We start from the raw sequence: 13,059 nt of genomic DNA, 5'->3' as shown, positions 1-13,059 counted from the left end.
ACCCAACATCCATAGGTGCTAAGAAGACATAACTTAGAGACACTCTTCCTTCATTTGGCAACACTTTAAACACCACTGCTCTACTTATTTCACCCAGAAGGTAAACTGTGGCCTAAACACATCTCTTTTTTATGGGTCTGTGGGACATTGTAGAAATTAAATAAACAAACAAAAAACAGCACATTCTATTTAGATTTGATTAGAGATTTAGATGAGATAGTACTTTATTTATTCCGTCAGGAGAGTTCCTTCAGGAAAATTACTATTTTCAGCACAATCCCATTCAAAATCAAACAAACATTACAGGGAGCCAGAACTTGATTGCTGACGGGTATGACGGCTTCCAGCGCCCCTCACAAAAGAGATGAGATACAGGTAAACACATCCCTCTTACATGTGTGTAAGAGGGAAACATCAAACATCAAAGAACACATTAAAGACATTTAAGCAGCAGATACAACCAGACACTTCTACATACAGCTATGAATAAAAAGTAAAAGAAACATATCCACTGTGGTGGCCTTTGCGGTGTTCCACGCCATCGTCCGCTGGGGTGGAGGGAGCATGGCCAGAGACAGGAGCAGACCCAACAAAGCAACCAAGACAGCCGACTCCACCCTCAGCCAGTGTCCAGTCCGCATGGATGAGTGATGATACGTCCAAGGAGACTGAGGTGTCCGACACCTGCTCTCTTGACACTGCTCATTTGACAAGATGACGTCCCGCTGCCTCCATACCGAAAGATTATAACAATATTGTTTTATATACTCGAAGGCCCTACGTCACTGCTGTGCTTTTTAAAATGTAAAATAGTTGATTATTGTTATTTATGATCAATTGTGTAGGTGGCGACTTGTCCAGGTTGTACCCCGCCTTCCGCCTGAATGCAGCTAAGATAGGCTCCAGCACCCCTCGCGACCCCGAAAGGGACAAGCGGTAGGAAATGGATGGATGATGGATGTATAAGTGCAGTATTATTTGTTTTGATATACTGGGAGGCTGTAGTCGCTGCTGTTCTTTTTTAATGTATGTTTACCTCCGGGCAGCTGATACTGATGTCTAAATTATGTGCAAATAGATGTTGACTCACAGTCATCTGAAATACTTACATAAACTTACAAACAGTTCAAGTATCAAGAATCCATAGTTTTTTACAGTATGGGTTTATATTTCTGGCAACCGTATTTAGCAACATTGCTCAAAAAATTTCTGGGCGGATTTTGATGAAACCTTCAGGATATGTAGGAAAATGGTTAAAAAATGTGATTGGATTTTGGGGGTGATTCGGATCACCGTCATGATTCAGGATTTCTTATTTCTATTGGGACATAGAGGGGTCCGTTGTGATTCGTTTACCAATCTATTAATAATTTGCTTGTTGGTAATGCATTAGTGTTTATTTTAAATATGTTTAAAGCAGCATTATGTAACTTTTCAACTGTCATTAAATATTGTCAAACAATTTTGGGATGAAGGCAGCACGGCGTAACAGGGGTTAGTGCATGTGCCTCACAATACAAAGATTCCCGGGCACAGGGTCTTTCTGTGTGGGGTTTGCATATTTTCCCTGTGACTGCGTGGGTTCCATCCGGGGACTCCGGCTTCCTCCCACCTCCAAAGACATGCACCTGGGGATAGGTTGATTGGCAACACTAAATTGGCCCTAGTGTGTGAATGTGAGTGTGAATGTTGTCTGTCTATCTGTGTTGGCCCTGCGATGAGGGAGACATTTCCAGGATGTACCCCGCCTTCCGCCCGAATGCAGCTGGGATAGGCTCCAGCCCCCCTGAGACCCTGATAGGGACAAGCGGTAGAAAATGGATGGATGGATTGGGGGATGATACATGGGCTTACAACTATTTGAATGACACCTCTGTCATGGTCTGAGGGGGTCTGTATCGCTTTCACTGGAACTAAGCATCTTTGAGGAGGGGTGGCAGGAACTTTGCCACACAAAAAACTACAAATCTGCTGACATACGTTACAGGACTCCCCTCTTTCCCCATTCGTTACTAAGACGGACGTCGATGCGAACACCTGCGTGCAATTACAGCTACTATGGCAGAAGATGCAAAATAAACAAAAAGTTCTGTTTGAGGAGACAAATATAAGAAAAAGGGAGGTTACCCGGATAAAAGGACAGTCAAGGATCAACATTGGCCCGGCTTTTACCCGGTCACGTGAGCTCTGTTGGCTCTGTTCTGGCTTAATTAGGAAGTGATTTTCGATGTTCAAAATGATCTTGATAATGGTAGCTAACAGAAATTTGTGTGGTAGCAATAAGTAGCCACAAGCTTGATAGTTGGCAGTTCCACACTAACACCACCAGCCACGCAACAAACTCAAAAGTACTGCATAAAGAACTAATGTAATGACTGCAAGCCACAATTCTGAAGTTTGAGTAAAATATGTAAAGTTAAAATACCACTGAGTCACACACAGACGAGGTGTGATGAAATTACCCTGTGCGTTTGACCCATCCCCTCGTTCCACCCCCTGGGAGGTGAAGGGAGCAGTGAGCAGCAGCGATGGCCGCGCTCGGGAATAATTTTGGTGATTAAACACTGTAGGATGTAGGTTCTTACTGTTGAAAGATCATTATTACTGAATCATTGTGATGATATGGCAGCTTTTATGTACGTGACTTCTTTCCGACGATTTACGAAGCTATGCGCTAGTCCTCATGGGAAATGTGGTCTTCCCAAAACTCTACCTCTGTGGACCACTGGTGCCGCCAAAATCAACTAAAACTGAAAGTTTTTAAGTGGGGCTTCAACAAAATTAAATTCAAGTACATCACATGTTGTACACTTGTATTGAAAGGAGTAGGAAGAAACAGAGTTTACAATTGATTTCAGACTTTCAGTATTACAAATACCGAAAATAGAAAGAAAAATAGCTGTGTTTTGCAAAAAAAAAAAAAAAAACGTTTTAAATTTGAAAATTGATTCTGTTTTTGTTTGAAGCGAAAAACACAATCCATACATATCTTTTTTTTTTCAGCCACAATATTTGTTGTAGATTAATTTTCAGTGGAGTTACTCCATACGGGGCAGTATGGCATAGTGCAGGGGTAGGGAACCTATGGCTCTAGAGCCAGATGTGGCTTTTTTGATGACTGCACCTGGCTCTCTGATAAATCTTAGCTGATGTTACTTTACACGATAAGTAATTAAAAATTCAGCTGGTAATCACAGTGTCAAAAATAACATTCAAAATATAAAACATTGTCATGCATTTTAATCCATCCATCCGGTTCCTACCGCACCTGTTCAAGAAGTCACATTAATGGTCAAAAGTATTTTATTTATTATTGGTTAGCATCAGAATAACAATGTTATTAAAAAGAATAAGAGATGCACGCATTTAGTTGTTGTAATCAGGGAAAGTCCAAATAAAAGAGGAGGCATAGAATTCTCTTGTCAGAGCGTGGGACGACACTGTACAAAGGTACAGGTCTACGCGTTTCTCCTCATTGAGCTAAATTGAATCCGGTCTCTGTTTAATTCCTTGCTTCTTGTCTGTTTAATAAACGTCATCAGTGTTTGAACCTGACAGTTGTATTCACTGTTAAAAATATGATACCGCTCTCACGGAAATACATTTTAAAATATTTGGCTTTCATGGCTCTCTCAGCCAAAAAGGTTCCCGACCCCTGGCATAGTGGGTAGAGCGGCTGTGCCAAAAACCTCGAGGTTGCAGGTTCGCTCCCCGCCTCTTGACATCCAAATTGCCGTTGTGTCCTTGGGCAGGACACTTCACCCTGGCCCCCGGTGCCGCTCACACTGGTGAATGAATGATGAATGAATTAAAGGTGGTGGTCGGAGGGCCCATAGGTGCAAACTGGCAGCCTCGCTTCCGTCAGTCCACCCCAGGGCAGCTGTGGCAACAAATGTAGCTTACAACCACCAGGTGTGAACAAATGATGGGCTTCCACTTCTCTGTGAGCGCTTTGAGTACCTAATAATAGAAAAGGGCGATATAAAATCTAATCCATTATTATTTTTATTATACGGCTATACAAGCTGTACACTGACGACCCTAAGGTTTAGACTTAGACTTAGACAAATTGTGGAAATTGTTCCACACAATAGCTCAGTAACAAAGGATGGAAAGGGTAAGGATGGAATGTATAATGTAGGTATAAAGTGGACTAAAAATGTACCATAGTAGCAATATAAAAAATAACATATGTAATATTTACATATTATACATACAATATATGATATATACTGATATATTATATTTTATTATATTTGTATATATTTTTACCCAGTTTACCCAGGTTTCATTTATATTCATACATTCATAATAAAAGTATTGCTAGAAGATGAGATACCATATGTGGTGAGGGACCTCGAATATCAAAAATGATCACAAGTGAGTCCTGCTTGACTGTGAGTTGTCTCTGCATTCATGCTAGCGTACATGGAAAAAAACACAAATAGACCAACTCTGAACTAAATCTATCAGCAGACAGAAAAAGGCAGAGGCTCCCCGTGCGAAATAATGATGAAGATTTCATATGACGCGTGTCTGCTCACACGCTACTTGACGTACAGTAAAGCTACATCAAAACTGAGTGGTGCCATCACAATACATTTGGATTGCGGTGAGAAATTAGGCTGTAGTGAATCTATGAATAAAAATGTGAGTCCTTGGAGGATCATTAACACCTGTCTGCCCGCTTACAACCACTACAGTATGCTAATGTGGCCAACAATGGGGACCTGCTGCTAGCTTTTATATCCACTATAAACTAGCAGAGTAATGTCAACATGCACAGACTGAATTGTAAAAAAAAATCATAATAACTTTTTAATTTACTCAAAACCTTTTGTTGTTGTGGCAAAATGTTCTTGTTGCTTAAACATGTATGTTAGTTTTTTGTGTTTACTTGTCAATAAATGTTTGTGTGTTATGCATAAAACCTAATAGGGCTTGATCGATTAACAAGTGCTACACTGCAAAACTGAAATCTAAGTAAATTGAAATATTTCAAATAAGGGTGATATTTGTGAAGTGAATTGTGAAGTGAATTATATTTATATAGCGCTTTTCTCAAGTGACTCAAAGCACTTTACATAGTGAAACCCAATATCTAAGTTACATTTAAACCAGTGTGGGTGGCACTGGGAGCAGGTGGGTAAAGTATCTTGCCCAAGGACACAACGGCAGTAACTATGATGGCACAAGCGGGAATCGAACCTGCAACTCGCAAGTTGCTGGCACGGCCGCTCTACCAACCGAGCTATGCCACTTATTTTCTGTCAGATAAGATAAATTCTTTTCACTAAGCAGTTTTTATGTTAGCCCCCCTAACTCTTCCCACAATATTTGTTGTTATTGTCATTGTAAGCAGACAGTTTAAGCCAATGTGCTGGGACATGGGGAGGAGCCACCATCACGCACCCCTGACCTCCATTTGCTCCTGACTACTTAAGCTCTCCAGTCCATTTACTCGGCGCCAGTATATAATCCTAATGGTTCACCCTTCCAGTCTTGCTCATCTTCTCTGCTTTGGCTCCACTCATGTTTCTTGTTTCCTGTGGCTCTGCCCCGGCCTTGTGTTAACCGTTTCCACTCCACACCTTATGTTTGCAATTTCTGTTTATCCACACCTTTTGTGTTAGTTATTTACCTTCACTACTTTTGGAGTGTGCTTTTTGTTATTATTCTTATTATTTTGGCTCCGCGTTGGACGCGGAAGGCTAAAAACTTGTTTAAACATGCACCCCTATCGTAAACTAAACCACATGGTGGCACAGTTTTTAAACCCCTAACGATCATATCATGAGTCTAATTACCTTGAAAATTCTCACACAGTTTAAGTCAAGTGACCACAAAATTCACACAAAAAAGCACATGTATGGCAAATTTGGCAAGATTGATTAAAAAAATGGCTGCCAGGCAAAAGAAGACGAAGACGTCCAGTTGCTCATCAAGAGATGGGCAATTAGCAATGAATTGTCCAAAAATAATTAACCATTTGTCAATTGAGAATAAAAAAAATTTAAAAAAACTAATTGCTACACATTGCTAGCACATCTTCCAAAGTAGTTTGACAACTACTCATAAGGGGCACCACAAATATCAAAAACAAACTAAAAAAGGGTCTTTATTTTTTTTTGTATATCGATAGATAGATAGGTGTTTATTGTCATTGCACAAGTACAACTAAACTTTGTTTTCTGCACAAACCCGTTCAAGATTAGTCAAACAAACAGTGTACGGGGGTTATAGAACAGGAACGCTGATGGGTCGCCACAAGGCGCCCCGTAAAAGATTGGAAAAAGGTAAAACGCTGGGGAAAAGGATGAGTAAAAAAATACAATCTAGATTGAGCTCCTAAGTGGGCCTAGTCTGGAGTGGGGGGAAAAAACCTCCATGCAATGCACACATAAACACGTTACATTTAATCACGACAAACTCGTAACAGAGGGGCGGGAAGTTGGGGCCCTGGAAGGCGACCGCTCCGTCAAGGCCATTCAAGGGAGTCAAATCGTAGATTAGGCTGGTTGTTTTCCACGAGCAGACAAAACAATGATCTATTCGTCCATGCTGGGTGCTCTCAAATTCAATTCAATGTCCAGGAAAGTATGGCTATTATCTGATTACAATGTAAGTGCTATCATCTTCTACTGATGCCAAGACTGTTCATTCTTTGTGTTTATTGTATTTGTTTCATTTAGGAACATTTGGGTGTACCTTGCCTTCCGCCCGAATGCAGCTGAAATAGGATCCAGCATCCCCCGTTACCCAAAAAGGGGAAAGCGGTAGAAAATGGATGGATGAATGGTTCTATGATAAGAACAAGTGAAGGTTAAAAAAACAAGTCTTCCAAATTGTATAAGTCACAGAGTTACTATTTTACATATGTTTTTATATTTGTATTGTTGGAGCAATAAAGTGGTTTTCATTGTTGGCAATAAGCAAAACAAAAACATGCATTTTTGCATCAAAATGTTCATTCAGGATAGAGAAATATTTTCTAGACCATACTAAAGCAGAACTTTTCTTCTCAGAAGATGCCATTATCGGCTAAAAACGTGTGTGTTAGTTCTAATGAGCGTCTGTCAGTACACACCTGGTAGCTGTGCCATAACACCTGAGGCTTATTTTCCGCTGTAAGGCTGTTCAGCAAGGTCAACATCTGGACTTAAAGAACAACTCTCACACCCGGCAACACTTTCATCTCACTGGTCATTAAAGTGTTAGACGTGAACCAGCAACACACCATTTTCAAGGTTTTGATAAAAGTACGGTCGATTGCACTGAGCAATGAATGCTCTTTGGGAAAGTCAACAGTTACTTTGGGTGGTTTAAAACTAGCCTGAAAATGTGAAGGGCAGACCTTCACTGAGGCCAAACAGTAAAATATTCCACTGACTTCTGACAGCTTACCAAATACTGGAAGATGAACTATATAAATATACACACATGTATTGATCTACAAGTCTTAGAGGTCACATGTTAGTAGTGTATTTCAAGTGTGTCGACCTAAATCTAGCCTTAATGCTGCAATCAGTATGTTTCTATGCACTAAATAAGTCTGAGTTGTCAAATAATTTAGCTCAAAAGAAGCTTTCAACAACACCTTGTCTTAGGCTTCTTAAAACCTAGATGATGCGATTGGAAACCAGTTCTTGCTGAGCTCTCCGTGGAGGACCAACACGCTGCTCTTCACTACATTATTCACAGGCAAAGAAGACCGAGCAGTGTGGGATGGTGGTGGAGGGCAATGTTTACGCCAACAAGCATAGAAATTCAAAACGAAAAAAGCTAAAATATGTTTTTAAGTATATGATGAAACAAAAACCTAGCTGATTAATAAGTGTCGTGATGTTGGGCAGAAACCTCAAAATAGCCTGATTGTGACACTAAAACTTGTGTTATATACACAATAGATATAATACAGAGTGAAAAAATGATAAGTGTATGTTTCGTCAGTCAAAATAACACAATAAGACAATAATTAATAGCCGTAGATCACATTCATTCATATCATTGGCTCAAAACTTGGGTTATACGGTATACCGGTATTAGTATAGAACCGCAAAACTAATCAATCATATTCGGTACTATACCGCCTCTGAAAAGTGTCAGTCCGCCACATCCCAAACCCCAGTAGCGTAGCTCGTTGATACTACTATTATTAAGTCTATATTTTTAGGCATCACAACATGTTTTTTCGCTTTTTTTTAACTAATGTTGTATTTATAAACTCAGAAGATATGTCCCTGTACAAATGAGGACTTTGAATATGACCAATGTATGATCTTGTAGCGATTTGGTACCGGATTGATACCCAAGTGTGGTATCATCCAAAACTAATGTAAAGCATCCAAACAACAGAAGAATAAGTGATTATTACATTTGAACAGAAGTGTAGATAGACTATGTTAAAAGAGAAAGTAAGCAGATATTAACAGTAAATGAACAAGTAGATTAATAATTAATTTTCCACCACTTGTCCTTAATAGTTTTGACAAAATAATAGCATGATAATGACACAATATGTTACTGCGTACGTCAGCAGCTAAATTAGGAGTCTTTGTTTTAGCTAATTTGCTATTAAATGACAAGTAGTCTTGTATGGTCACTATTTTATTTAAGGACAAACTTGCAATATGAAACATATGTTTAATGTACCCTAAGATTTTTTGTTAAAATAAAGCCAATAATGCAATTTTTTTTAGTCCCTTTTATTTAGAAAAGTACTGAAAAGTATCGGAATATTTTTGGTACCGATAACGGTACCAAAATATTAGTATCAGATCAACACCATTCAAATCATCCACACAACATTGGTATTCATACTTTAAACGCTGATATCCAACAATCTCAGACATTTTCATTGACTTGTAAACATGCAATTAAAAATTATTCACTACATAGTTTGTATTACCAGTAAATAGTCAAAGCGGTTCACCAAAATAGTAATCTTTTTGTATGTCTCTGATCATAATAACCACAAGTGCCATTTAAACACAATAAAATCTTACCAACAACACCAACTAGCAGTGAAAGGTTTTTGTTATCTGTTGGATCCGGAGCGTGAACTATACTAGCGCTAGCTTATTAGCATGTAGCATTCAGTTCTTCTCTTTACATAATTTCCACTTAGCTAAACAAGCTAGAATGACCACAATCGCCCCCTAGTGTACGAGAGGCACACAGCGTATGGCCAACTGTGGGCTGTATCCAGTGTTGTTGTTGAGGGGAAAAGCGAACCTTGTGATGCGTCTGTGAAAATAATACGCCGCCGTAAGACGAGCAAAATACATGTTGTTATGAATGTGCCTTTTATTAGATTCCACATACTGTATACCAGTGGCGGGCCGTGCTTTTCCCACGTAGCCCTTCAGTGATGTCCGACTTCAATGATTACCTCTCAAAATACCATCATTTATGTCACCATATGACCATTGCTAAATAGAAATACTATACAGGAACACATTTACGCACTACTGGCATTGAAACACCACCAACAGTGTACAAAACAGGTTATTTTCTGGTGCGTTTGAAAATCAATAAACCCGTATTAGCAATCAAAACATACTGTATCTTATGTGGTACTGTCAAAATTAAAATTACAAAAAAAATATTAAACGTGAAAAAATGAAGAAATAAAATATTTGAACTCACAGTTCGTAGCTCCCATTCAACGCCGTATAGCCCTTCAAAGTCGGTTGATTTGAGTGGAAATGCGGGGCATTTCCCCATTTCATCGCCGATGCAGTTTCTTTTTAAATATCCTTCTTCAACATGGCCTTGCAAATATCTATCTGCCATCTAATCAACATTTTGCTCTCCTTCTTTGTGAGTACCGGCAAGTTTTCTGTGGCTTTCTATGGCTCAAATGGCTCCTGTGGCACTTCCTGTTTTCGCAACTTCTGATTGGATACTCACTTGGGAATCCCAAATGAGTATCCAATCATAGCGTAAGGCCAACTAGAAGGCCTTACTGACAACAACTTATGAGCTAATTGGCTTTCGCAACTGTCTATCACCCATATGAGTCCCTTCACTTACAGTGCATAGACGCCTGCATTGTTGATTCTGAAGGTCCTGGGCAGATTTGGTACAACATGGCAACATAAGACAACTGAATTCTGATTGGATACAAATTGTAACATGAAAACAACAGCACTGGAAAGAGCAAAATATAACATGAAGAGAATATAGATATTAAGGGAAATTAAGTAAAAAATTACTTTTATCTTTAATTATGATCATGATTTTTTTCTGGTTTTGTTAGGCCAGCAGAAAGGCCCACCACTGCTGTATACGTACAGTTTGTGCAGTTTATAAAACTTTAATGGAGGTTTTTGGATGCTTTTTAGAAGCCTTAGTAGGCCAAATACAGCTACTCCCATTGGCTCCATTGTTAGCTAGCTTTTGATAACGTTTATTAACGAATTAGAATCCACGGAAAAAAAAATCGTGTTCATGTCTTATATAAGGATTGTGGATGATAGGCAAAATTAAAAAAAAAGTGCAGTTCCCTTTTATGATGCAGAAAATTGATGGAAGATCAACATATCCATTTCATCAAGTGTTTGTGTACTTTAGCAATATGTTTTTGATTGATTGATTAAGAAGTTTATTGACATCTTAAAGACTTGAATCCATGTAATGCCCTAAAAAGGCAAATGGATGGCAAAAAAAAGCCAAAAGACTTGTTTCCATTGTGGTCCATTAAATATCCACCACATTTGATACTGTGGAGGTTTCCTTCCTCTCCCTCGGGTTCGTCGGACCAACAGTACCACACGGTTGCAGGATGCAGGTTTGACACAGTTTTAATTTTCTTTACAAATCGTTGCGTGCAGTTTCTTTTTGCTTTTCAGCCGTCGTCTCTCTCGCTCGTGCTCAGCCCTCCCTTTCATGGTCTCCGGCGCTGCTAATAAAGGAACAGGTGATTAGATAACTCATTCCAGCTGAGATATCCACTCACCTGTTGGCTGCTTCATGGCCGGCCCCTGCACACACCCAGCCCGCAGGGAACGCGTGGAACACGCCCCTCTCCACAGATACATTCAATAATAAAAGATATATAACCTGTTACGTGTAAATAAAAAATATGTTACAAAAAAATGATGTACATATACACAGTATACATGTTAGGTAATTTGAAAAACAATATATACAAAAAATAGGGGGGGGCTTATATACATGACTACGCACATGTTGACTCCAAGAGTGTGCAAAACAGAAGGAGAAAATGTGTAGTTAGCTTTAGAAAATAAGTATTCCTACACTGTCCTCTGCCTTGACTCTTTTAGGGGTCGTACAGCCCACATTTGCAAATGTCTTCTGCTCTGTTTTCGGAGCAAAAAAAGTAAGCGTTACATCCGAATGATTACTTCTAGGTCCAACAACAATGTGGATGTCACTTCAGTCGGCATTTTTCACTATAACTACTCAGTGTTGGTCATCTCATCTTAAAAAAGAAAATCAGTTACAATTAAAAATACTTCTCCCAAAAAAGTAATTGGTTTGTAACCTAGTTACCTCCTAATCAGTTACTCAGTAGAGTAACTTTGACGTTATTTTTTATGTTTCCTGTTCATGTTATATACATATGCATCTTTAAAGTTAAAGTTAAAGTACCAATGATTGTCACACACACACTATGTGTGGCGAAATTATTCTCTGCATTTGACCCATCACCCTTGATTCAAGTGTTAAACTTGTTTTATATGGTCACAGTCAGTGTGACATGTATGGCTGTTGACCAAGTATGCTTTGCATTCACTTGTGTGTGTGCTTGAAATTAACGTTAGCATTTTTTGACATTTTCAAGTAAAGACCATTGTTAAACCCGTCCAACGCTACATTTTTATGTGACTGGGCCGGTACGCTGTTTAAATGGAGGAAAAGCGGACGCCTGGACAGCATGTGGCTGTTAAGGGGTGAAGGTTTTTAGGTGAGAGAGGAAAGGCAGTTCCCTTAAGGCACGCCCCCAATATTGTTGTCCGGGTGGAATTGGGAGAACTTCGGGAGAATAGTTGCCCTGGGACATTTTCGGGAGGGGCACTGAAATCCGGGAATCTCCCAGGAAAATCGGGAGGGTTGGCAAGTATGCCCCGACGTGACACTACTTGCAGTATTTTAGAACATTTTGAATTTATCTAAATTCATAAATTGCAGTGTTCCATATGAAATGCATGGAAATAAAAATGTATATTTTGTCAAGTAACAAAATTACCTATTGAAAGTAGGTAAAAAGACACAAAATAGCCTTTGGCCCACTAACTTTAATTAATTAACTTTCACAATAAGCAGAGTACTTGCCAACTTTTAAATATATATACTTTAAATATTATAATATCTAACGCTATAATGCTAACATGGATGATTCCGACTATTTTGGACTGGTAGTAGTCGATCCACAGTGATTGTTCTGCCACACAATACTAACGAGGGGGAATCACACTTCTAGTCGTTGGCTTTGAGAATTAGGACTGCTCGTTTGCATCAAAACAGTTGGTTTTCTAACTACATTAGGGCGAAACCATCCTTGACCGGGGGACACCCTCCTGGTTTTTAGAGTATGAACATTGGGGGCTTTGGCACCAGCCGCTAAACTAGATCTGACCGATCTAAGTCTATGAGCACGAATTGATTAGAGGTGAAACGTCTTCTAAGACAAACCAAACAGTCCAGTTGCGATCGACTGAATGCCCTGCGATGACAATGACCTGGATGAATGAGAACATTCATAGACATTATAATATCACAAATATCAAAATTAACGCAGTAACCCATGTGATTAATCCTCGAAAAATATTGCATTAATTAATGTACACATTTAAATTTATCTTGCAATTTACTTTGCTCGTACAAGCTCTTTTAGTGATCAGAGCATTGCATACAAAAATGAGGAAGGAGACTCCAAATGATGTGCTCGCTGGCAAATTTTACTCCAAAATACATCCTGACAAAAGTTTAGGTAAAACTGTTACCATATTTTGTGCAAAAAGATTACATGTATTCAAGTAAAATGTTTAAACATGTTCCTGGATGAAATTCTGACAATAACATTGCTATTAT

This window comes from Nerophis ophidion, linkage group LG11 (assembly GCF_033978795.1).
Source record: "Nerophis ophidion isolate RoL-2023_Sa linkage group LG11, RoL_Noph_v1.0, whole genome shotgun sequence".
NCBI classification, from domain to species: domain Eukaryota; kingdom Metazoa; phylum Chordata; class Actinopteri; order Syngnathiformes; family Syngnathidae; genus Nerophis; species Nerophis ophidion.
This window is presented reverse-complemented; position numbering follows the sequence as displayed.